We start from the raw sequence: 24,335 nt of genomic DNA, 5'->3' as shown, positions 1-24,335 counted from the left end.
CTGAGATGTATCAAACAATAAAGCAGTATTAAAAGCTTTAACATGAAAGAGCTTAGGTGACAAAAGGATATTTGCTGTCTAATAACTTAGGTGTACTAGTTGTTTTGGCGTAGTCCACCCACAAGCTCGTGACCACGTGGCTAAGCAACTTGTCCACCCGATATATCAAACTGTACACGTACGATAATCTATCTTGTTATAACATATCACTAGATTCATGTTCATGTAGCCATATATTATTTATACTTTTGTGGTGGAAATGTGAGAAAAAGTATTTAAAACGTAAATTATGCTGATGGAAAAGAAGGTCCGGTGGAAGGAAGATGTAACAAACATATATATTCGAAGCTTTTAGATAAAGTTTGGTAACAATAACAGTCGCTATACCTGTCGAAGTAAATGTTTGAAATTACACACACACACACACACACACACACACACAATAAAAAAAGAAGAAAATAAAAACCTGACCGTATGAAATCTATAGCATACCGACCGACACGTTAACGAGATGCACTGTTCTCGCAGTGCAAGTCTGGCAAGATTCAGTTTAGGAAAAAATGGGATTTTGTTTCTCATTCCAGCCCCATATTGCTTATCCAGTGCAATCAATAACCATACAAATTGAGCTAATGTAGACGAAATTGATACCGATCTCGAACGTACTGATTACACCTATAATACAAGTTTAATTGGTAATTTAGGCTATTTAGCGTGTATACCTGGATGTTATCTGCCAATTTCCATGGTCTCTTGGGGTCGGATTATAGTTGCGTTTGATAAGCGCTATGTTAAACAGGCTGCAGGCCAAAATACATGTAATATTTTGCAAATGTAACTTGTAACATGCCGTTTTCCTGAAAAGGTCAAACATTGGCTGTCAACCTAATAATATTTCAAGCGTGATTTTATTGACCTATTGTAATGTCAAACAGAAAACGTGTATTGTCAGTGCCATATTAACACGAAGCTTGAAATGTTGGTACATATCACTGAATATTGAAGTTCCGAGCGGATTTTTAATATGATACATTGCATTACATATATAGCAGGCAAAACACAATTTAAATATTTCTTAATTTGATCGTGACCATAATCTAATCTATGATGAGGACACGAACCGTTTCAGACGCAAAATCAGCTCGACGATTTGGAAGAAAAAGAACTACTTACAGGGGCTTTTGTTGAAATAGGAATTTCGAGTGACATCGTATTGCAATGATTTATCACATTCGATTTTTGTTCGCACTTTTGGAGACGGTGGGAAAGTTTCAGTTCGGATAACTCTCTGATAACATCGTACAATCCCTAAGGCATATATCTGCACGATTAATATAAGCATTTCTAAGAGGAAAACATTGTAATTTTTCGTCTTCTTTTTGTTGACTAAGTAACCAGTTTGTTTAAATCGACGAGACATAACTGTATTTCTTTTTAACTTCAACAAGTGATCCATGGTAACCAAACGACTACAGAAACTAAGTACCTTTCTCTTGATCATAAGTCGAGTCCAACTGCAAACGGCGCAGTAGTTTGATCTGCCCTCACATAATGCTCAGGCAGATGAAGGTCTATACTGTTGGTTCTACTGATTACTCTTCGCAAACTGCATAGTTCCAGATCTGCAGGCGCATTATGCTACGACAGATCTGTGTCTGTGCAGCTTGCATTTGGACTAGACTTACAATAATAATCAGATATAGCAGCATTTCTTGTTGTTATTGTTGTTGTTGTTATGAATGCGAAACATCTTTTGACATCGATATCTCAGTTTGAAAACTATCAAGACGTTGATTTAAATTGGTACTGACATTTTTTAAACATTAAAAAAAATGTATTCATAAATAAATTATCTGCATTTCCTCGAGCATTAGCCGATGGACCGACTTGCAGTTTATAAGAACGTGTTGAACATTTTAAGAATTCATTCATATCAAAAGCACTATTTTCTTTATACAGAAATACATGTTTCTTTCACAAGAGATGAATGATTAATTATCAAACTTAGAATTCAAGCATCCGTCCCTGATTAGGTCATTAGGGACATTCTTCTTCCCGTCTAGACATGTTACTGAGATGTTGTTATCTCTCTGCCTTTTTTTATAACATGAAACGTCAACAAATGGTTTATTTGAATTCCTGTTGAATTTAAATCACTATTACCAGATGATTATTCGGGCTGATTCGGGAAAGATACAGTTTTAAAAACAAAATTATGGTCAGATTTTGAATTTAAAATAAAATATGTGCAGCATTATGCGCCTTACTTTAATTTCGAAAAAAAAATATAATCAGCTATTAACGCGTGTCGGTGCATCTTACTGGTTGAAATGAGTGTGTGTGTGTGTGTGTGTGTGTGTGATTTGGATTCTTAACGTAGCTTTAACAAATTTCCAGTCATATCGCTACGATGTCTGTAGTGTGCCAGTTATGTCTAGCACCGGGGCATCACGCCAAAGCCTTGTAGCAAAATGTCCGACCCAGTCACATTATCCTGACACTAGACCGACCAGTCATAATACTAACCTCTTAATATAGAGCGCCTGGCTAGTTAGTACCATTTTTATACGTCTTTGATATGAGTTGGCCGGGCTTCGAATACGCGACCTCCCTCATCAGAAACAGACGTTCTAACCACCTAGGCCCCCGGAGCGGTGACTGGTTGAGTAAGCAAAAACAAAACTAAGTATGTAAGAAGACAACAAAGAGAGAAAAAGGAAGTAGAGAAAAGTAATGTTTACATGTAATATAGTTACAACCTTTATTTCCTGAATGGGAAGAGCAGAGTAGCAATATACTGACTTGGTAAGCAATATAATGAATGGACATTACGTGGTTATTTATATGACGTCATTTTATAAGTATCGATATATGTAAATAACAAGATACACATAACAAAATTAAAACTCAAACTAGGTCAGAAAAATAATATATAATACCAGATACATTAAAAATAGCATGGCATTTAAAGTTTTGGTATATCCAATTATGATTTGCCCATAGCGCAGTAATACGAATATATAAACATTCTTTCAACTGCAGGCCAATAGATCAATGATGAATTTCTACTCATTCGTTAATCACAATGACATATGAAAATAACGATAAAAAGTATTAATCGTTACTATTTTCTAAATGAAATTAAAATGGTACACAATTTCATCGAAATCCTTTCTTTCTTTCTATTGCCCTCTCCCCTCTCATGCGTAAGGGACAAAAGAAGCAAAACTCTGGAGTGAGAGAGAAAAACATATTGCGTTGGATGAAAACATTAAAAGTGAACTTGTACCAAGTAACCTATAGTAATCTGGTTCGTCGTAGCGGTATGTTCACGCTTTCCTTGGATCTATCTACAGTCTTCATAATATCAATGATACATAGTTGCAGTAGTCAGTCGACACTAGGACTATATGTTCAATTTGTCGGTTACGAGGCACACATACTGTAGCGTATTTAATGCTTTGTTGTTGTTGTTTCTTGAACCTGTTATAATGTTCTAAAAATCGACTATTAATTATTGAATATAAAAATGCACAGAGAGAAAATTTTAATGTTTTGAGAAATGTTAATTAAAGCAGAATAATGACTTAGATGAACTGTCAGGATATTAAAATATTTTAATTACCTCTTGTTGGTTTATCATTTCGCTTAGTTTCTATTCTACGCTTATTTCCATACGTCAGTACGTCAATGCCTGACAATTCGGTGTACAAGAAGCTAACAGTGTTTGTAGTGCACTACTTTCTTCATACAAACCATATTTCATGTTTAAATCATGAGTGTATCTTATATTGATTTAATAAATGTGAATAAAAATAGAAACTCAAAAGGAAAACAATGAACTTATCAATTTGCATATGTGATTGTGAACAAGAAAAATCGCAGAACTACATTTCGTAGCAGACACACAATACGGGGATGTGAGGAGTTCATTCACTCAGTCAATACACAATTGCCCGTATTATATTGTAACTCTATTCAAGGTGCAAATGTGTGTATTTGTATGTGACATAAATAAAATATATGTATAGTATGTACGTTGTATCAATGATATACCACGAGATGTATAAATTTTTCATTTAAAGGAAGCTTTGCATGCCTCGTTTCCTTTTAATGAAAAATTGATACATCTCGTAGTATATCATTTATCATTGATACAGCGTACACACACACACACACACACACACACACACACACATATATAAATATATATATACTCTCCCCAAGACATGAAAATAATTGTATAATTAATGAATTAATGTTAGTACGTTACGAATTGGGTGGCGGGATAAAAAGAATCCAGAATTAAGCAAGACGTCTTGAAAAAAGATTACACTCCAGATGCACTCTAGGGCCTAAAGATGGTAATATCACTTGACGATATGCAGCGACAAGTAGTGCATCATCGGCATATCGTCTGCTTTCTTTTGGTGGGGTCTGAAAGGAAGAAGACTTCCAAACTCTACTATTACAGTAAACGCTGTGTTTTCTCCACTTGATTTTAATGAAAGATGTTGGCACCAACTGTTATTGATTCGTTTCTAAGAGGAAAGAAAGGTGAATCAGTAGAACAATAGTTAAGAAGGTAATGTTAGTTGTATCATTAATATTTGTGCATGTCTTCGATATTTGTGGAACGAAAATCAAAAGACTGCATTTTATGTAAATTTTAGGAACTAAATGCGTTTTTGAATATAAACAGTTGATATGTGGCTCATTTAATCCCATGTTAAACTATATACTTAGTAAAATATATAGATTTTTAAATTTATAATCCATCATTTAAGAAATTGCATTATCTAAGGCAGATAAGAGTATGCTTGTACTCGGTCCAGTTGATTAATGCATGATAAAGGATTAGTGTTAAATGTCGCATTTTCAACAAGGCAAAAACAGAATCATCGATTGATGAATAGTAACCAAAGTTTTGGTTTCACTGATGTGAAGACACAAGATGTTTCACGAAGGTTAACGTATTTGTATGCATCCAGTTAGAAATACGCTTACACAGATGCATACTGGACTCTGCCTGTTGTCTGGATATAGACTATTATTTCTATACAACATCGATGCATAACGGACTCTGCCGGACTCTGCCCTATTGTCTGGATTTAGACTGTTTTTTTTGTTTACAGCATCCATGCATAATGGACCCTGCTCTGTTGTTTGGATACATACTATATTTTATATACAACGTAGATGCATAGGATCGGTATCCGTGATCAGCGGTTAAGAAACGATGTCGAATCGCTACACATAAAAGTGTTAAGCGGTATACGATTCATGTTTAGTAGTTTTTCAGAGACCTGTTGTTTTTTCTACACCTTAAAACCCAGTTCTAGTAGCCGACATCTAAGCTATGGGTAGCACATTGTGTAACTTGTTAGAAGAACCTCTTGCACGATCGACAAACAAACCATAATTTTAGCATACGGGCGACAACGGGCTAGACCTCTGTTTTAGGCAGGTGAAAACATTCGGTTTACTCTAGTCTTGCCCTTTATCTTGTATTAAATATATCAGACTGTTATCATGTAACATTCCTGGAAAAAATTTGGGAATCAATTTCGACATGTTATCAAGAACACATACTTAGCTCTAAAAGGAGCACACAAAAATGGCAAGCTAAAAGGATTATGTACACTATCAAAGTCAAATACATAAAGTGATAAAAACCTAGGTAATCATTTACTCACTTAAGTCAGCGGTTTTGATAGGTTGAATGCCAGTGACGACGTCATATAAAGTTTGAATATGTGACATTTGATAAGAGATGTAAAATAATAATAATAATAATAATAATAATGAGGACTTTGTATAGCGCCTAATCGTTAGAAGTTCTAAGCGCTTTACAACATGAGACAACACCTATAAGATAAAAAATATATAATGATATGATTACAAAAACAAACACCATGAAATTAGAAAATATTTTTAAAAAAACATGCTGAGAATATTTAAGGTAGGAAACATTATTAGGTCTTTAAGTTTGTTCTTGCAGTCGAAATAAGTGAGTTTTGAGAGCCCTCTTGAATGTGATCACTGTGTCTTTGTGTCTAAGTTCAGTGGACAATTCATTCCACGTTGCTGGGCCCTGGTATGCAAAAGAACGCTGTCCATATGACTTTTGTTTTCATAGTGGGAATAATGAGTATACGATTGCCAGAAGAGGAGCGTAAGTATCTTGCTGGTGTGTACACATGGGTGAGGTTGGATAGGTATGTTGGACTAGAGTCCGACAGTGAAACGTAGCACAGAGAACAAATTTTGTGTTTGATTCTGGATCGAATGGATAGCCAGTGAAGGGTACATAGCAGCGGGGAGGTGTGCTCTGATCGTTATACTCTAAGTATGATCCGAGCAGCTGTGTTTTGACATCAACTGAAAGATATTTGCGAATTTTTTGTAACAGAAATGAACAAAGTTTTGAAATGAGAAATAGTGTAAAGACGTCAGTGAAGCTAATTCTGTATACACTATTATCCCTCCGTGCACGCGTGAGAAACTGGATTAGGTATTTCTAGATGATTACCTACACGAGTACAAATCTGTATTAAACATCCTTATAAATACACCTGGTAACACCTGGTGGTAACGTAAACTTGTGGTCATAACGATGGGTACTTATAACCTCTAACTCCTGGAAGTTGGTCGATGAACACATAGTTTATATACATATGTCAAAAAACAATGGTAAGATTTTCCTCTGATACTTTTATTTTGGTAATCTTGCACCTTGAGAGTGCAGCTGATGCATCACAGACTGGCACGTCATGTAATAATTGTGTGGCACGTCATGTAATAATTGTGTTATCAGTTAGACAATAATCAGATCCCATTTGTAAAAGGGACAAAACTCGGAGTAGAAAACGTACATCCATGATTGAATGTATAACCAAGCTGTACCAAACCTTACAGTGCTTATTTATTTGAAAATTCTCTCGATAATTGAATATTTGCTTCATTCTTTTGAAAGCACGACATGCCAATTGCTATTTCAGTTTTTAAGACATTTAGCGCAGATAACTCAAAGAGATGTATACATCGGTTGAAATGCTCACAAATGCTGGCAAATACGAGCTTCAGTCTCTTTGGGGCTTTCGATATATATTAATGCAACTGTTTATCATTGGTTTTGCAAACCAGAAATTCCTAGATTGCACTTGAGATAAAAAAGAAAAAAAAACAACAACATTGAAATAGTTTGCAATGACTTTTGACGAAGGTGATGATTATCACAATGTTCATGATTTAAATCATTATCGTCTTCGTAATCTATGTTTTGTTACTGCGGATGGTGTCACTGATGATGTTATTTATTACTGCGGATGGTGTCACTGATGATGTTATTTATTACTGCGGATGGTGTCACTGATGATGTTATTTATTACTGCGAATGGTGTCACTGATGATGTTATTTGTTGCTGTGGATGGTGTCACTGATGTTATTTGTTACTGCAGATGCTGTCACTGATGATGTTATTTGTTACTGCGGATGCTGTCACTGATGACGTTATTTGTTACTGCCGATGCTATCACTGATGTTATTTGCTACTGCTGATGGTGTCTATGATGATGTTATTTATTACTGCGAATGGTGTCACTGATGATGTTATTTGTTACTGTGGATGGTGTCACTGATGTTATTTGTTACTGCGGATGCTGTCACTGATGATGTTATTTGTTACTGCCGATGCTGTCACTGATGATATTTGTTACTGCCGATGCTGTCACTGATGTTATTTGCTACTGCTGATGGTGTCTATGATGATGTTATTTGTTGCTGCGGATGCTGTTACTGATGATGTTATTTTTTACTGCAGATGCTGTCACTGTTGATGTTATTTGTTACTGCGGATGCTGTCACTGATGATGTTATTTGTTACTGATGATGGTGTCTTTGATGATGTTATTTGTTGTTGCAGATGCTGTCACTGATGATGTTATTTGCTACTGCTGATGGAGTCACTGATGATGTTATTTATTACTGCAGATGCTGTCACTGATGATGTTCTTTGTTACTGCAGATGCTGTCACTGATGATGGTATTTGTTACTGCCGATGCTGTTACTGATGACGTTATTTGTTACTGCAGATGCTGTCAATGATGATGTTATTTGTTACTGCCGATGCTGTTACTGATGATGTTATTTGTTACTGCAGATGCTGTCACTGATGATGTTATTTGTTACTGCAGATGCTGTCACTGATGATGTTATTTGTTACTGCGGATGCTGTCACTGATATTATTTGCTACTGCTGATGGAGTCACTGATGATGTTATTTGTTACTGCGAATGTTGTTACTGATGATGTTATTTGTTACTGCAGATGTTGTCACTGATGATGTTATTTGTTACTGCGGATGCTGTCTCTGATGATGTTATTTGTTGCTGCTGATGGTGACACTGATGATGTTCTTTGTTACTGCAGATGCTGTCACTGATGATGTTATTTGTTACAGCCGATGCTGTTACTGATGATGTTATTTGTTACTGCAGATGCTGTCACTGATGATGTTATTTGTTACTGCAGATGCTGTCACTGATATTATTTGCTACTGCTGATGGAGTCACTGATGATGATATTTGTTACTGCGGATGCTGTTACTGATGATGTTATTTGTTACTGCAGATGTTATCACTGATGATGTTATTTGTTACTGCTGATGCTGTCACTGATGATGTTATTTGTTGCTGCTGATGGGGTCACTGATACTGATGTTGGTGTTTACTTTTAACTCAGAACATTTTCTCTAGACAGGAGGGAGAGAACATGAAGAAGAATGGCCAAATGTGTAATGTCTATTATATAATACGAGCGCGTTGACTAGTGGATTCCGCTGCTGATGGAAGGTTTAAATAGCGACTTATGTATTATAAAGCATTTCAGCAGAATCGTGGCTATTAGTTTCGAGTACGTTTGTGTCCCACATAAGATATACAAAACAGATAAAGAAGAAAGAGGGAAAAATCTCTAAAATGCAATAACATTAATTTAAATAGATGGCACTCTTGCAAAAAAAGATCGTCTCAGCTGGAATATCACATTGAGGTGCATACCCGGGCAAAATGGTTGCCTCCGTTAGTCCCCTTTACAACATGCAGTAGGGAGCACTGGACCTATTTTGAATGCCGAACTAGCAGGGGAGTTAAACGTCAGTACCAAATGAAGGGGAAACAAGAACAAGGGTAATATACAGAAAATTTGTTCTAAACATGAACATGTGCAACATAGTGTGATTTAAAATAGTTCTAGTTACGTGCGAATATCCAGACTGTCAGTGAAAATGTACAAAACGTAATTCATGTCGACATTATCAGTTCAAATTTCAAACCAATCTTCAAATTAGCTATCGTCAGTAGGCCACTTTGGTTATTTAGATCCATCATCTCCTGGGTGGAGTGATGCGAAAATGTGATAATTGTATAAATTCTAAGTTATCGTGTGGCATATCTAGACTTGATTTATATCGTGCCCATGGTTACATAATATTTGGAATATTTTTTCCATTAGCGTTTCCGATTAGGCAGCAAGCGAAACATAAAGATTCTTATAAGCAAATATCTGACTCGAAGTGGGGAGGAAACGGAAACACATTTATCATTTTTGTAATAAAAAAAAATTCTAATTACTGGGTAGAAAGTATGAAAATAAAAATATGAAATATGTAATATGTAACCATTATTTAAAAACGGCCTCTTCAAATAATTTATCATTATTTACTAATACATACTCGAAGCTAGCAAAGTAACTTTTGACATTCCATATTAGGCTCTAGTGAAGTCATTTTTGTCATAACATAGTGGCGCTGGTGAAGTAACTTGTGTCACTGCATAATGAGAACGCTGGTGAAGTAACTTGTGCCGTTGGATACTGGCACTGGTGAAGTAACTTGTGACGTTGGATACTGGCACTGGTGAAGTAACTTGTGACGTTGGATACTGGCACTGGTGAAGTAACTTGGCATTACACACGGAGGGTACTGCGTAGTATTGCCATTCTTGATTACCACAAGAGCCGATGAAACTGCTTATACTCATTGCTGTTGCTATTTGTATAATATATAGGTTTTTCTATTACTATTTCTATAAATACGCTGTTCTTTTGATATGTCTATCAAATATATGTTTTATATTGATATTTCTATCAAAAATAGGTTTTCTTGCAAGGAATATCACGTAATGAAATTACTTTTTAAGTCAAAAGTAAGGTACATTCTGTCATTGCATAATGGGCGCTGGTACGGTAGTTTTTTCTTTAATTGCATTCAGGCCGCTAGCAAAGTTACTTTTTCACTGCATATTTACGTGTTTGCACGCATAGCTAAATTATCCCATCTCTTGCTAAATAAAAACATGATGCTGTTTTGACCCGTCTCATTCATGTGCGTGTATGTGCACAATAAGCATAAAGGTAAATTTTGCTTGAGGTCTGTAACAACCATACTGAATATAGACAGAGATTCCAATGGAATATGTGCATTTGTGAACAACAATTTTAAAAGTTAAATGCATCATTGGCAGAGGGGGTGGTAAACAAAGGGGTTAGATATGCTGACAACGAAGATGCTGATTTATGTAAATATTTGTCTTTGTCGATTACAACAATTTGCGAACTCCTCAGCAAGGTTCCCGGTATACTCGCCAATCGTTTCGGATACAATTAATATATGTACATGTGATTAACCTACTGTTGACTTTCCTCTGATTGCAAACTTATCCTAAGTTATAAATACGATGTTATGTAGATAACCATGACACAATGATATTACCATATTGTTAATACAGTGGGATATTAATCCTCATTGTTCATAAAGTGGACTATTCAACAGTGTTAAGAAATCAGAGTATTAATCCTCAGCGCTAATAAAGAGGAGTTTTAGTCCTCAATGTCAATAAAGAGGACTATTGATCTTCCATGTTGATAAATCAGAGTATTAATCCTAACTGTTAATAAAGAGAAGTATTAATCCTAAATGCTAGTAAAGAGGACTATTAATATTCTGAGTTAATAAATCAGAGTATTAATTCTCAGTGTTGACATAACAGAGTATTAATAATCAGTGTTAATAAATCAGAGTATTAATTCTCAGTGTTGACAAATCAGAGTATTAATCATCAGTGTTAATAAATCAGAGTATTAATTCTCAGTGTTGACAAATCAGAGTATTAATAATCAGTGTTAATAAATCAGAGTATTAATTGTCAGTGTTGACAAATCAGAGTATTAATCATCAGTGTTAATAAATCAGAGTATTAATTCTCAGTGTTGACAAATCAGAGTATTAATCATCAGTGTTAATAAATTAGAGTATTAATACTCAGTATTGACAAATCAGAGTATTAATCGTCAGTGTTAATAAATCAGAGTATTAATTCTCAGTGTTGACAAATCAGAGTATTAATAATCAGTGTTAATAAATCAGAGTATTAATTGTCAGTGTTGACAAATCAGAGTATTAATCGTCAGTGTTAATAAATCAGAGTATTAATTCTCAGTGTTGACAAATCAGAGTATTAATCATCAGTGTTAATAAATTAGAGTATTAATACTCAGTGTTGACAAATCAGAGTATTAATAATCAGTGTTAATAAATCAGAGTATTAATTCTCAGTGTTGACAAATCAGAGTATTAATAATCAGTGTTAACAAATCAGAGTATTAATACTCAGTGTTGACAAATCAGAGTATTAATCATCAGTGTTAGTAAATCAGAGTATTAATACTCAGTGTTAATAAAGATGACTATTGGTTTTCTGAGTTGATAAATCACAGTATTAATTATCAGTGTTGATAAATCAGAATATTAATTCTCAGTGTTGATAAAGTGAAGTTGCAATATTTGATATTAATAAAGTGAAGCATTAATCCTCATTGTTAATAAACAGGAGCATGAATCTTCATTGTGAATAAAGTAGAGCATGAATCTTCAATGTGAATAAAGTAGAGCATGAATCTTCAATGTGAATAAAACAGAGCATTAATTTTCAATGTTAATAAAGTAGAATATTAATTTTCAATGTTAATAAGGTAGAGCATTACTTTTCAATGTTAATAAAGTAGAATATTAATTTTCAATGTCAATAAAGCATAGTATTAATCTTTAGTGTTTCATAATTTTATAGCTTGAATAGTACTGGTCATATGCGCAGAGTTTCTAGCTAGGTTTTATTGTTAGAAAGAGATACTGTTCGCAAATATTTTTAACTAGCATTTATTCTTAGAAAGAGATACGGTTCGCGCGTTTCGAAACTAAACAGAATAATTTGATTATATTATGCCCTCTGCAATTTAAAACACTCATAGGAGGGGGTGGGTGGGGTGCATTTGTCAAAGAAAAAAGATCCGGCCTATCATTTCCTGAAACAAAATTTTGCCCCAACTATGTCTGCCCATATGCCACATAATATCAGAAATAAAGATGACATATCCTTAACAAAGATGGCATATCCTTAATTAAGATAACATATCCTTAATAAAGATGGTATATCCTTAATAAAGATGGTATATCCTTAATAAAAATGACATCTTTAATAAAGATGGTATATCCTTAATAAAAATGACATCTTTAATAAAGATGGCATATACTTAATTAAGATAGCATATCCTTTATAAAGATAGCATATCCTTAATAAAGATAGCATATCCATAATAAAGATGGTATATCCTTAATAAAGATGGCATATCCTTAATAAAAATGACATCTTTAATAAAGATGGTATATCCTTAATAAAAATGACATCTTTAATAAAGATGGCATATACTTAATTAAGATAGCATATCCTTTATAAAGATAGCATATCCTTAATAAAGATAGCATATCCATAATAAAGATGGTATATCCTTAATAAAGATGACATACCCTTAATAAAAAAGCGATATGAGAAAAGAGAAAAAGAAATAACATCACACACAACCCTTCGATTACTTAATGGCCGAAATGGAATATAATTATGCTTTCAAAATTATGGTGTTTGTATTGATTCCAGATATGATGATCTTGAAGAAGAGAGTCAAGTTTCCAATGACTAGCAAGTCTTGCAAAGTCTCCCTCTCCCCAGTACTGGTTTGTTCCAGTTTTATAAAAAGCTATTAATGCAAATTATAGTTCTCTCAGGTAAACTTGAAACAAACAGGCATTCGCTACCTGATGTAAAAAGGTTAAAAGCGTCTTGTGATTAGAACACTATTAGATCACTTTTAAATATTTCATTATCAAAGTCTTACACGTATGTATGTATGCATGTGTGTGTGTGTGTGTGTGTGTGTGTGTGTGTGTGAAACCTATCCCTATTTATCTGAATCGAACGTATATCTCTCTTTATATATAGATGGACCGACTGGGAAAAACAAAATTTCACCTGAATTTTGAAGAAAAAAGATGACAAAATTGTCATGAAAATGCTGTTCCAGAATGCTAACAATATTAAACATCAAAAGAGACCGCTCTACATCCCCGTTACTGCTTTGATATTCTAACTATGTGCAAAGTTGTCCTTCTAGGAAACTCTAGTTATATGCAGAGTTATGCTTCTAGGAAACTCTAGTTATATGCAAAGCTATGCTTCTAGGAAACTCTAGTTATATGCAAAGCTATGCTTCTAGGAAACTCCAGTTATATGCAAAGCTATATTTCTAGGAAACTCTAGTTATATGCAAAGCTATGCTTCTAGGAAACTCTAGTTTTATGCAAAGTAATGCTCCTAGGAAACTCTAATTATATGCAAATTTATGCTTCTAGGAAACTCTAGATATAGGAAAAGTAATAGCTAAGTTACCATTGTAAAATAGTATTTTAAAGATAGATTGTTTGGATCAAAAGATAAATAAATAAATAAAATAACAAGAAGGAGCGACACATGCAGACTTAAATAAATAAATAAATAAATAAATAAATAAAACATTCAAGATGCAGCCATCATGAAAACTTGAGTTACATTGAAATTCAGCATGTTATGCCTGCAATTAATCTTCAAAGAATATGAAAAAATATTTGACAATACTCTGCAAATTCAAACATCGACTCAAAATTTCCAGACTTTTAGATATTGGGATATGGTAGAGATTTCTTTCGTTAATTTATTTGTATAGTTGAAATATTCAGTTTGTGAGGACTGAATTTCCTTGATGTTGCACAAATAACTGCTGCATAATTGACCGCTTGCCGTTAATTTAAGCTCTTTGCAAAAAGTAAACGATGCTTTATCATTGTGACGTGTATTTATGAGAACAGATGTGTTCCACGGCATTAAGTAGGTTAGGCAAGCCCGAAGTATGAAAGAAGTGTTCTTCATTAATGTTACACACATCTCTGACTGATAAACGGAAGAGATGATGGAAGCCACACGGCCATATTAGCAACTCATCCCAAAAGTCGAACCACTCCATTTGAGACTGAACATTTTAACATCAGTCCGATTACAATGACTCTAGGGTTTGTTGTAAATGAATAATAAATCAGTCCGATTACAATGACTCTAGGGTTTGTTGTAAATGAATAATAAATCAGTCCGATTACAATGACTCTAGGGTTTGTTGTAAATGTATAATAAATCAAAATATAGTGTGGATGAAATCTAATACATCTAAAGCGTAGTAAGTTATGAAGAAACAATTATAATTATCTGAACAATTATCGAAAACAATATGGAGTTTACATCATCCTGTCTATCTAGGTGTGATTAAGTCCGTGCGTGTGGGCGTACATGAGTAAGTCGAGCAAGTCTTCCTACGCGGTTTGCGATAGAGACTTTATACTTTGAAATATGATTGAAGGTTGTATGTATATGCTTTTCTTTACTGTAGTTTTGATTCCATTGCCTGAATGTACAGTCAAAAGGGTTCGCAATACCCATGCATATATTGGGGGTGGGTAAAAACTGAGAAAAATGCGGACATAAATGACACTTTCCTCATGAAAAACACACACCCGACTTCCTTATGAATGCTATTTACATTTAACACCTTTATATACCGGAGTTACCACACGATTATATATTTCCTTCATTTACGAAGTTTCTTTTAAAGGTTTGTAAATGCATAATATTTTCTTTACTTTCTGTTTGGAACTGATGTCTTTTCAAGACTTCCGAATTTGTTCATGTCAATCGATTCTATTTCCATGATGTTACATATTTAGCGTAAAGAGAGAAACACATCTTTGCATCTAAGTTTTGATTTTTATATAGTAACATTTAGTGATATGTTTTGAGAGTAGGGCAACATGCGTGGTGTAATTCCATTCCATTCCCTGTGTTACACAACCGTTAGAAAAATGCATAGGCTCTTCACTTTGGAATGTCCTGACACTTAAGACAAAACACAGTCGGCAGACACGTGATCCAAGATGGATGCCCATTTCTGAGTGGGGGTTATCCCTCTGAAGTAACCTCGCCTAGCGCTAATGACATTTCGAGGCTTCCAAACGCAGCGCATCTGGTTTGCTCGTTTCAAGTTATGAGGTTTTTAAAATTCTATCTAACATACAGCTCTTCGCAGCTTTTGCTTCGAAACATGGGAATGGTGATGTTTTAATGGCTTTATGTCTTTGAATGTGTGATATATATAATGTACATATTAAAACAGATTACTACGGTTCATTCTCACTTCGGAGATATAAAAGCAATTAAAAGAGGAAGATTTCACGATATTCAACTATATACTTTGTTCCACTTAAAAACTTTGGTGGCAGGAAGGCATTCCTATTTGTAGATAAGCTTTTGTATTCATATTGTACCTCAATTTTTTAAAATACAAAATTCAATTTTTTAGCTAACGTGTTGTCATTGTTTCAAATTAAATATCGCATGTGATAGTCATGAGAGTGATTCCAAATTATAACTGTTATCAAAGCAATGAAAACATCAACAAAAAGTCAAGCAAAACTCATTGGCTTGAAATTTCAAGAAAGGCGGCGGAATATTGGCTCCCTGTACAAATTAATGCGAAGTGTGTGTGTGCGTGTGTGTATGTGTGTGTGATTTGGATTTTTAACCTAGCTTCAGCAAGTTTTCAGTCATACAGCTACGATGTCTTCAGTGTGGCAGTTTGCAATGTTGTCTAGCACTGGGACATAATGCCGTAGACATGTAGCATGATGTTCCACCCAGTCACATTAACGACACCATGCCGACCAGTCCAAACACTAACCTCTTAATGCTGAGCTTCTAGCGAAGCAGCTATTATAAGTCTTTGGTATCATTTGGCCGGGGTTCAAATCCGCGACCACCCGCATCCGAAGCGGACGTTCGAACCACTAGGCCACCCGACCGGTCAATTAATGTAAAGTACAAACAGAGTAAAGCGAAGTGACAAAACACACTCTTCAGTGTGCTCAAAAATCGAAATTATATTCAACATTTTGTAGCTAAACGATAATGGGTGTGAAATATTAAAAATATATACACGAACGCAATTAGACTATTTCACTGATATACAATCAACGCAGAGTGAAGACGAATTGTGACTCTGTAATCCATTAAAATCTTAGAAACAATACATTGTGCCTGGGAATATTCTTGTATTTCGTTTCAGCTCTGTCTGGAACAAGGATGCATACAAATCTCAGTTTAAGTCCAAACATCCGCAAACACACCGGTCAATCATTTCGCGCTTGTAGTGCTATATCTACGTTCTAGCAAGGATAAAAATGGCAGGAGCAGAAGCTAAATCTAAGGATCTGATAGAGTTCTGATAATACTAAGACCAAATTTTTGCAGTTTTAAAGTTTTGAGCATTACTTTTTGTAATAATTAAATCCTTATGGGGATGACAGTATCACTATTTGAAAGAGAACTTCCTTCAACACAATCATGGCAGTTTTCGTTGATATATAACACTTGTTTATTGTTGTATGGCTATGATTGCATTACTACCCTTTGTACAGAAGTTGATCACATTGTAGATCATGCTACGATGCTACGCATCGTATCGCTTCCTCGCTTTGTCGTTTACTTGAATTAAAGTAATCAGTCAAAATGAACTATAATGGCATGTTCCTTGTGCAGTTTTAGCCAATCAATCACTTGCAAAGTATATCCGATGTGAAAATGACAAACAGATGGTAGTGAGAATGAGGAACGGCATTAGTAGTTGGTTAAGTCGGTTGGGTATGAGACCACCTACAACTGTTATTTACTACGAACTCGTATAGGGGTACCAAAACACTGGTAGAACACTTGCTCTTTTTATTTGCTACGAACTCGTATAGTTTTACGAGAACGCTTGCTATTTTTTTTCCTTCGAACTCAAATAGGGGTACCAGAACATTGCTAGAACACTTGCTATTTTTATTTACTACTGACTCGTATAAGCGTACGAGAACACCTGCTATTTTTATTTACTACAACCTCGAATAAGGGGAACGACAACACTTGCTATTTTAATTCGAACTCGAAATAGGGGTACGATAACATTGATATAACACTTGATACTTTTTATTTATTACCATTTCTAGTAGGGAAACTTTAACAGTGCTAGCAAACTCAAAACGTTTACATTACCATTTCGAGTAGGGATGTTACCCAATATAACTTTTACATTTCTGAATCACCACGATTTCGTGTAGCAATACAAGAACAATCCATATGCATCAACACGTTTCCAAAAATTAAAATTGCCACTCCGCTATTTTAATAACTACTCAATACACCAACGAAAGTGCGAGAACACTCATGTTTTACACAAACAAAATAATTTCCTAGTTTGCGTTACAGTCTTTTGTGTACAACAGTTAAAAAATATAACACCCACAGCAGAAAAATCAATACAAATCTTGAATCTGTTTTCATGTCAAGCTAACTAAGGCATACTTCATGATTTCGTGACTGTCATAACTAATGAACCATAAATGTAAATTCGTACAGCTAAGCGATGATGAAATATAGACCCTTATTAAAGCGATGATGAAATATTGACCCCTATTAATATAATATGAGCGATGATGGAATATAGACCCCTATTAATATAATAATAGCGATAATGGAATATAGACCCCTATTAATATAATAATAGCGATGATGAAATATTGACCCCTATTAATATAATAATAGCGATGATGGAATATTGACCACTATTAATATAATAATAGCGATGATGTAATATATACCACTATTAATATAATAATAGCGATGATGAAATATAGACTCCTATTAATATAATAATAGCGATGATGAAATATTGACCCCTAATAATATAATAATAGCGATGATGAAATATTGACCACTATTAATATAATAATAGCGATGATGGAATATAGACCACTATTAATATAATAATAGCGATCATGGAATATAGACCACTATTATTATAATAATAGCGATGATGAAATATAGACCTCTATTGATATAATAATGGCGATGACGGAATATTGACCCCTATTAATATAATAATAGCGATGACGGAATACTGACCCCTATTAATATAATAATAGCGATGATGGAATATAGACCACTATTATTATAATAATAGCGATGATGGAATATAGACCACTATTAATATAATAATAGCGATTACGGAATATAGACCACTATTATTATAATAATAGCGATGATGAAATATAGACCTCTATTAATATAATAATGGCGATGACGGAATATTGACCCCTATTAATATAATAATAGCGATGATGGAATATTGACCCCTATTAATATAATAATAGCGATGAAGGAATACTGACCCATATTAATATAATAATAGAGATGATTGAATATAGACCACTATTAATATAATAATAGCGATTATGGAATATAGACCACTATTATTATAATAATAGCGATGATGAAATATAGACCTCTATTAATATAATAATAGCGATGATGGAATATTAACCACTATTAATATAATAATAGCGATGACGGAATATTGACCTCTATTAATATAATAATAGCGATGATGAAATATAGATCACTTTTAATATAATAATAGCGATGACGGAATATTGACGCCATTTAATATAATAATAGCGATAATGGAATATAGACCCCTATTAATATAATAATAGCGATGATGGAATATAGACCACTATTAATATAATAATACCGATGATGGAATATATAGAACACTATTAATATAATAATAAAGACCAGGATACATGATATATGAAGCCATGTAAATTTTCGTTTACTTTATCAAATACAATATTCTTTTATTAAATTTATATGATTATACTAACAATAAATTTAGGATGGTCAAATGTAGGAATAATCAACGCAGAGAAGCACTGAAGAATAGAAGCCTATGTTATAAAGCCCTGAATATTTCGAAGTAGTTTCCCTTCCATCTATTTATAGCATCAGTAATAATAAGATGCAAATCTGCACATACAACAACACGATTCTAATATATATGAATAATTTACAAATAAAATATATATAAATATCTTATATATGTAGCCAATGATTGCACACACACACACACACACACAGATATATATATATGTATTCTACCCTCTAATACAGGTGATGTAGCATCTCTGGGCTTCCTAGCGGTAAGAAGGTTAGGTATAATATCCGTTGTCGTCATGGCTTTAACTATCTGGGAGGCTTGAGAACAATTATGACCAGCGGCGAACCGCAGGTAGGGATTCCATGTGTTTCTTTGATTGTTGGGGAAGTCTTAAAAAATCAACAGGGCCAGCCAGTTTTTTACCAGTTACGCCTAAGTTCAAAGATTAAAGATATCTATATCTTAAAGAACCACGATAGTGAAGCATACATTTAAATTTTCTAACATGAATAAATCAAACCAGAGATAACAATATACGCTGATTTGTTTCTAAACAATTTTGCTGATATTGAAATATTGCTGTTCAAATAAATCAAAGATTAAGACTTCGGTGCTTGATTTCCAAACCAAGTGAGAACAAAATAGAAGTCTCCTTCATATGTCTACAAAATAAGAATAATAAGAAGATAAAAAATGAGAAGTAGAAATAAGAAAAATGTAAAATGAATTATCCCTGAAAAAAGTGATTTTTAAGAGAAATAAACTAGTACGGAGTCTATGGTGACAAAAATATAGTTTTAGCTGAATAGGTGAAAAAAATCAAAGCAATATTGTATTCATGTTAAAAGTACAGATAATACATATTTCTGTTATGCCATAGAGAGCAATATACTTTGAGAGATCATGTAGATAGAGCAGCACACTACATTTGTTTTATAGATAAAGACAGTTGTTTAATAAATGTCCGGTGAAAATAAAAACAAATAAAAAAACTGAGAACGAAATCGATATTTGCGTAAATATGTATGAAACAGCTGAAAGAACGCACATGGGATAGGCATTACATTAAACCGGTAACACCGGCTACCATAGAAAAGGTCAGGCACGTTGACCTGTTGATCGTATTCGCTTGAAGTGGTGCTTGAATGCACGAATTCTTCTAATGTCCATGAAGAGTTATGAGAGAAAAATAAAAGAAGGCTACGTTACAGTGTAGATAAATATAATGCCCGCAAAAGGCGCGGATGAAAACTGTTTTTTTAAAAGTCGGCATCGATTGAAAGTTCCGTATATTGTTTGTCTCAATTTTTGATGTATCATCGCAGTGCAGAATTGTAATTTGTGAAATGCATTAGTCAAATATTCCTTCAAAGGATCTTGTTGCTGAAGGCGAGGTCTTCCCAATGCAGAGCATCTATGCCAACGATATATCATGGGCAATACAGACATCGAAACTCAATAATTTGTGTTTTGTTGGTGGCTAGCGTCAATTGATAAATACTACAGACCAATAATTAACAACGGTAATAGACCAATAATTAACAGAGGGGATGAATTCGTTCTGGTGTTTTGCAATTAGTTAGGCGTGATCGCAAAAAAAGCGTACCTCGAATGAGGGCCGAAAAATGAAAACCTATAATGAAAAATACTGTAACGCAATATACACGCTGAATGGAGTTAAAGGTCACTTCAGGCAACTGTGTATTGATCGAGTGAATGAACTCCTCACATCCCTGCCGAGTGTGTCCGCTAACAAAAGTAGTTCTATGCCTTTTGTGCCTATTCACAATCACCTTTGCAAATTTATCAGTTTATTTTTTATATATTTTTTTAAGTTTTCATTTTCATTCACATTGATTAAAATCAATATAAGAAACATTTATGATTTAAACATGAGTGATGCTTTAATGAAGAAAGTAGAGGACTACAAATACATCGTTAGCTTTTTGAAGACAGTGAACGCCCAGTCATTCAATTCAGGTAAAGGCGCATGTAAATTTGTGAAATGACGAACCAACAAGAGGTAGTTAAACTATTTTAATGTTTTTACGGTTGATCTAAGTCATTATTCTGCCTTGCATTACTACCGATCATAAAATTGCTTTACTCTCTCTCTCTCTCTCTCTCTCTCTCTTTGTCTCTGTCTTTCTCTCTCTCTCTGTTTCTCTCTCTCTCTCTCTCTCTCTCTCTCTCTCTCTCTCTTCATTTTCCTTTGGTTGCTTTGACTTTACTTCTACCGTCATTCATAGGTCCAGAGACCACAGATTTCGTCATATGACACAGGCGAAAATACTATACGCACGTCTTTAAATGGATTTTAGACCGCATCCTGTTTTAATGGGGTCCAGAGAGAGAGAGAGAGAGAATTGATGTCAGTATGGAGAAGCAAGTCAATCAAATTAACAAAACCAATAGGTTATAGTTTGACTTTGATAAATTAATCAATACGTTCTTGGATTTGCAAAGATAAACAAAATGGTGTACTAATCAGAGAGTTTTGTGTGTTAAGGTCAAAACTATATCCATTTAAGACGGATAGAGCAGAAGGTATACAAAGACATCAACTATGCGAACCTAAAACTATTTTAACATTTGATTAAAACGATGAAATAAAATAAATCTTTGTATTGTAATCAACATGGATATGTGATATTTGTATTTACGTCTCCGTTTATAGCTGTGCTAGATTTTTAGGATCATTTATTGATTATTAGAAGTCGTTGTTAGGAAGACATTTCTCAGCCCGAGCCAATTTCCAATTCTTAGAATTTCAGTCTTCGAAAGAATGGTGGTAGCTTGGATTAGTTTCGTAAAATGGATTCTCTATAATTTTCTAACATAGGAAATTATCGTGATAGTTTTAGGTATATGTGTTTAGTAATTTGAAATAGAAACATTTCTAGGTCTTGGGTGTTTGGGTTGTGATTTGTATTACATAGCGTGAAGTACTCATATTCGGCTAGGAAATGTTTGCTGGTGAATTACACATATATGAATCAAGAAAATCCATGCATGTGTGAAATTGAAGTTTCGTGATATGTAGTCATTCGATTATTAGGAAAAAAGTATATATGGTATTCGCCCGTTTAACAAATTTACAGTTGAAAACGACTGTTTGCTTGAGGTCCATGGTAATAAAGGAAAGCAATGGACTACAAGCCATGCTGGCACATCCGCTTAATGCGCTGGAAAGACGTTAACAGTATTCGGTCTGTATCAGATTTAGTGCGAATAATCTTTAACTACAATTAGTCACTCAAGAAATTATCATGTTATGAGGTTTGTAACAAATCCTATTGTAATAAACGCGCACATTGCAAGAATGATTACAATAATTATTTATTACAAATTGGGTTGAAAATGAATGCGGTTGCAACCCCTATTGTAATGACGAAATTGTTCGCCGAAAATTCAGTTATATCATCTATCGGCATAATTGTCAGCGTCATCAGCCATTCAAATCCGAAAAACGATTTCTTAATTTTGAAACGTGTTATAATAATTACAGTAGGAGTTGCACACCTTCTGTAATAATAACTTTGTTCGACGAATATTCCACTAGGCTACCTATTGGTATAAGTTATCAAAAATCTAATTGCAACTATTTCTAGTTTTTGTCAATTGCAATAAGTATTACAGTGGGGGTTACGATTTCATGCAAGCACGACATATATTATAACAAGATCTGCTTTATTACATTAGGGGTTCCGACTGCATGCTACACTTTTTTCGACGAATATCTAAGTAAAATTACCTAAAAATTCAGGATCAAGAGGTGTTCGGATCTAATCAGAACAATTTATCATTTCAGAAATTAAATGAATTATTATGATAAGTCTTGCGATGTAATACATAAGAACACATATTATAATAAATTCAACCCATACTGTAATAGCAACTTGTGCTTTTGTTTGACAAATATTCTACAAGATCACCTATCGGTATAATCATCAGGACCAACGGCTATTCAAATCATATTACAAAGATTTCTAATTTGTGCGAATTGCATGAAATTCCATCGTATATTGTAATAAAGTATATTAGGTAGATTTAATTAGGCCACTTATCGCTATAAATTTTAAAATCAACACCTAGTCAGATCTAGCATTATAACGTAAAGACAGGTGTAAATTGATTACAAAGCTTAAGCTATAATACAAATGGTTTGCAATTTCATGCAGTCGCAATGCATTCTGTAATACAGTTACAGTGACCTGAAACAGGAATAAATTATTTGTTTATCAGATCCCTGTTGTTCACATGTTCACCTTCCCTATAACGTAATATAATGCGAAGATTTCCAATGGAAAACCCTAGACTAACTGTAAAAAAGACTTACCTTGAACTCAAATGATAGCAAACATCTTGTTTACAACTCAAAACCATGGACAAAGGTTAGCCATACAATATAAATTATAAAACAAAAATAAATTAGAATAATATCAAAATTAATTGCAATATCACGCAAAGACAACGCGTCCTGTAATAAACTTCTCTCATTAGATTAGGCATGCAACCCAGTGCCATTTGAACCCCTTATGTAATAACAGCTACCTAGAGGATAATTGAATTAGATCACTGATCACTTTAACATCAAAGTTCATGGAAAGACGGAGCAGGCTGGGGTGGTAAGATGAGTGGCGGGAATGTTTAATATGAGTGGAAGAGACAGGACTGCCATTGGAATATTGAAATTACAACACACAAAACGCATACATCGACTGATTTTCATCCTCTAGCCGCCTTATGCGTGAACGAATGCGTGTGACAAGAAAATATTCTACAAAGTTATAGTTCGGGTTTATATATTTTTAAAATGATAAATGAATACAGCACCTGCTAAACACTACGTACACCATCCTTAACTGGAAAATACATGACTTTACTGTATTAAACAGCTTGCTTTCAAGAGTATCGAGGTTTTTCTAGATGTTATTAGCATTGAATGGACTTTATAAATCTTCATATTTTCAAAACATTAAGGAAATCTGTTTGATGTTTGAAATCAACAAATTATCATTGGTTGTTTTCCTTTACTTTATTTTGTACACACGTAACTTTGACCGTAAGTTTATACTATCAGAAGATGTAGATAAATACACTTATAAT

At 34.0% G+C, this 24,335-nt stretch overlaps 1 protein-coding gene and 1 long non-coding RNA gene across 7 annotated transcripts in view; one reads left to right on the top strand and one right to left on the bottom strand.

The window, feature by feature from the left end:
* Positions 1-24,335, bottom strand: part of LOC149797899 (transforming growth factor beta activator LRRC33-like) — a 96,856-nt gene that overhangs the window by 59,124 nt on the left and 13,397 nt on the right. The window contains exon 2 of one of the 6 annotated variants that reach the window (XM_089962938.1): positions 2,527-2,658. The exons of the other annotated variants lie outside the window; for them this stretch is intronic. The gene's annotated coding sequence lies outside the window, so the exon portion shown is untranslated. The remainder of the gene's footprint in view (positions 1-2,526; positions 2,659-24,335) is intronic. 6 annotated transcript variants of the gene reach the window in all.
* Positions 4,231-12,043, top strand: LOC149797900 (uncharacterized). Its single transcript, XR_016421911.1, has 2 exons — positions 4,231-4,585; positions 7,824-12,043. It is a non-coding gene; the product is annotated as an uncharacterized LOC149797900 (long non-coding RNA).

This window comes from Sinohyriopsis cumingii, chromosome 6 (assembly GCF_028554795.1).
Source record: "Sinohyriopsis cumingii isolate HCF-2022 chromosome 6, ASM2855479v2, whole genome shotgun sequence".
Lineage (NCBI taxonomy): Eukaryota > Metazoa > Mollusca > Bivalvia > Unionida > Unionidae > Sinohyriopsis > Sinohyriopsis cumingii.
The sequence above is the reverse complement of the archived record's forward strand: the minus strand, read 5'-3'. Positions and strand labels throughout refer to the sequence as shown.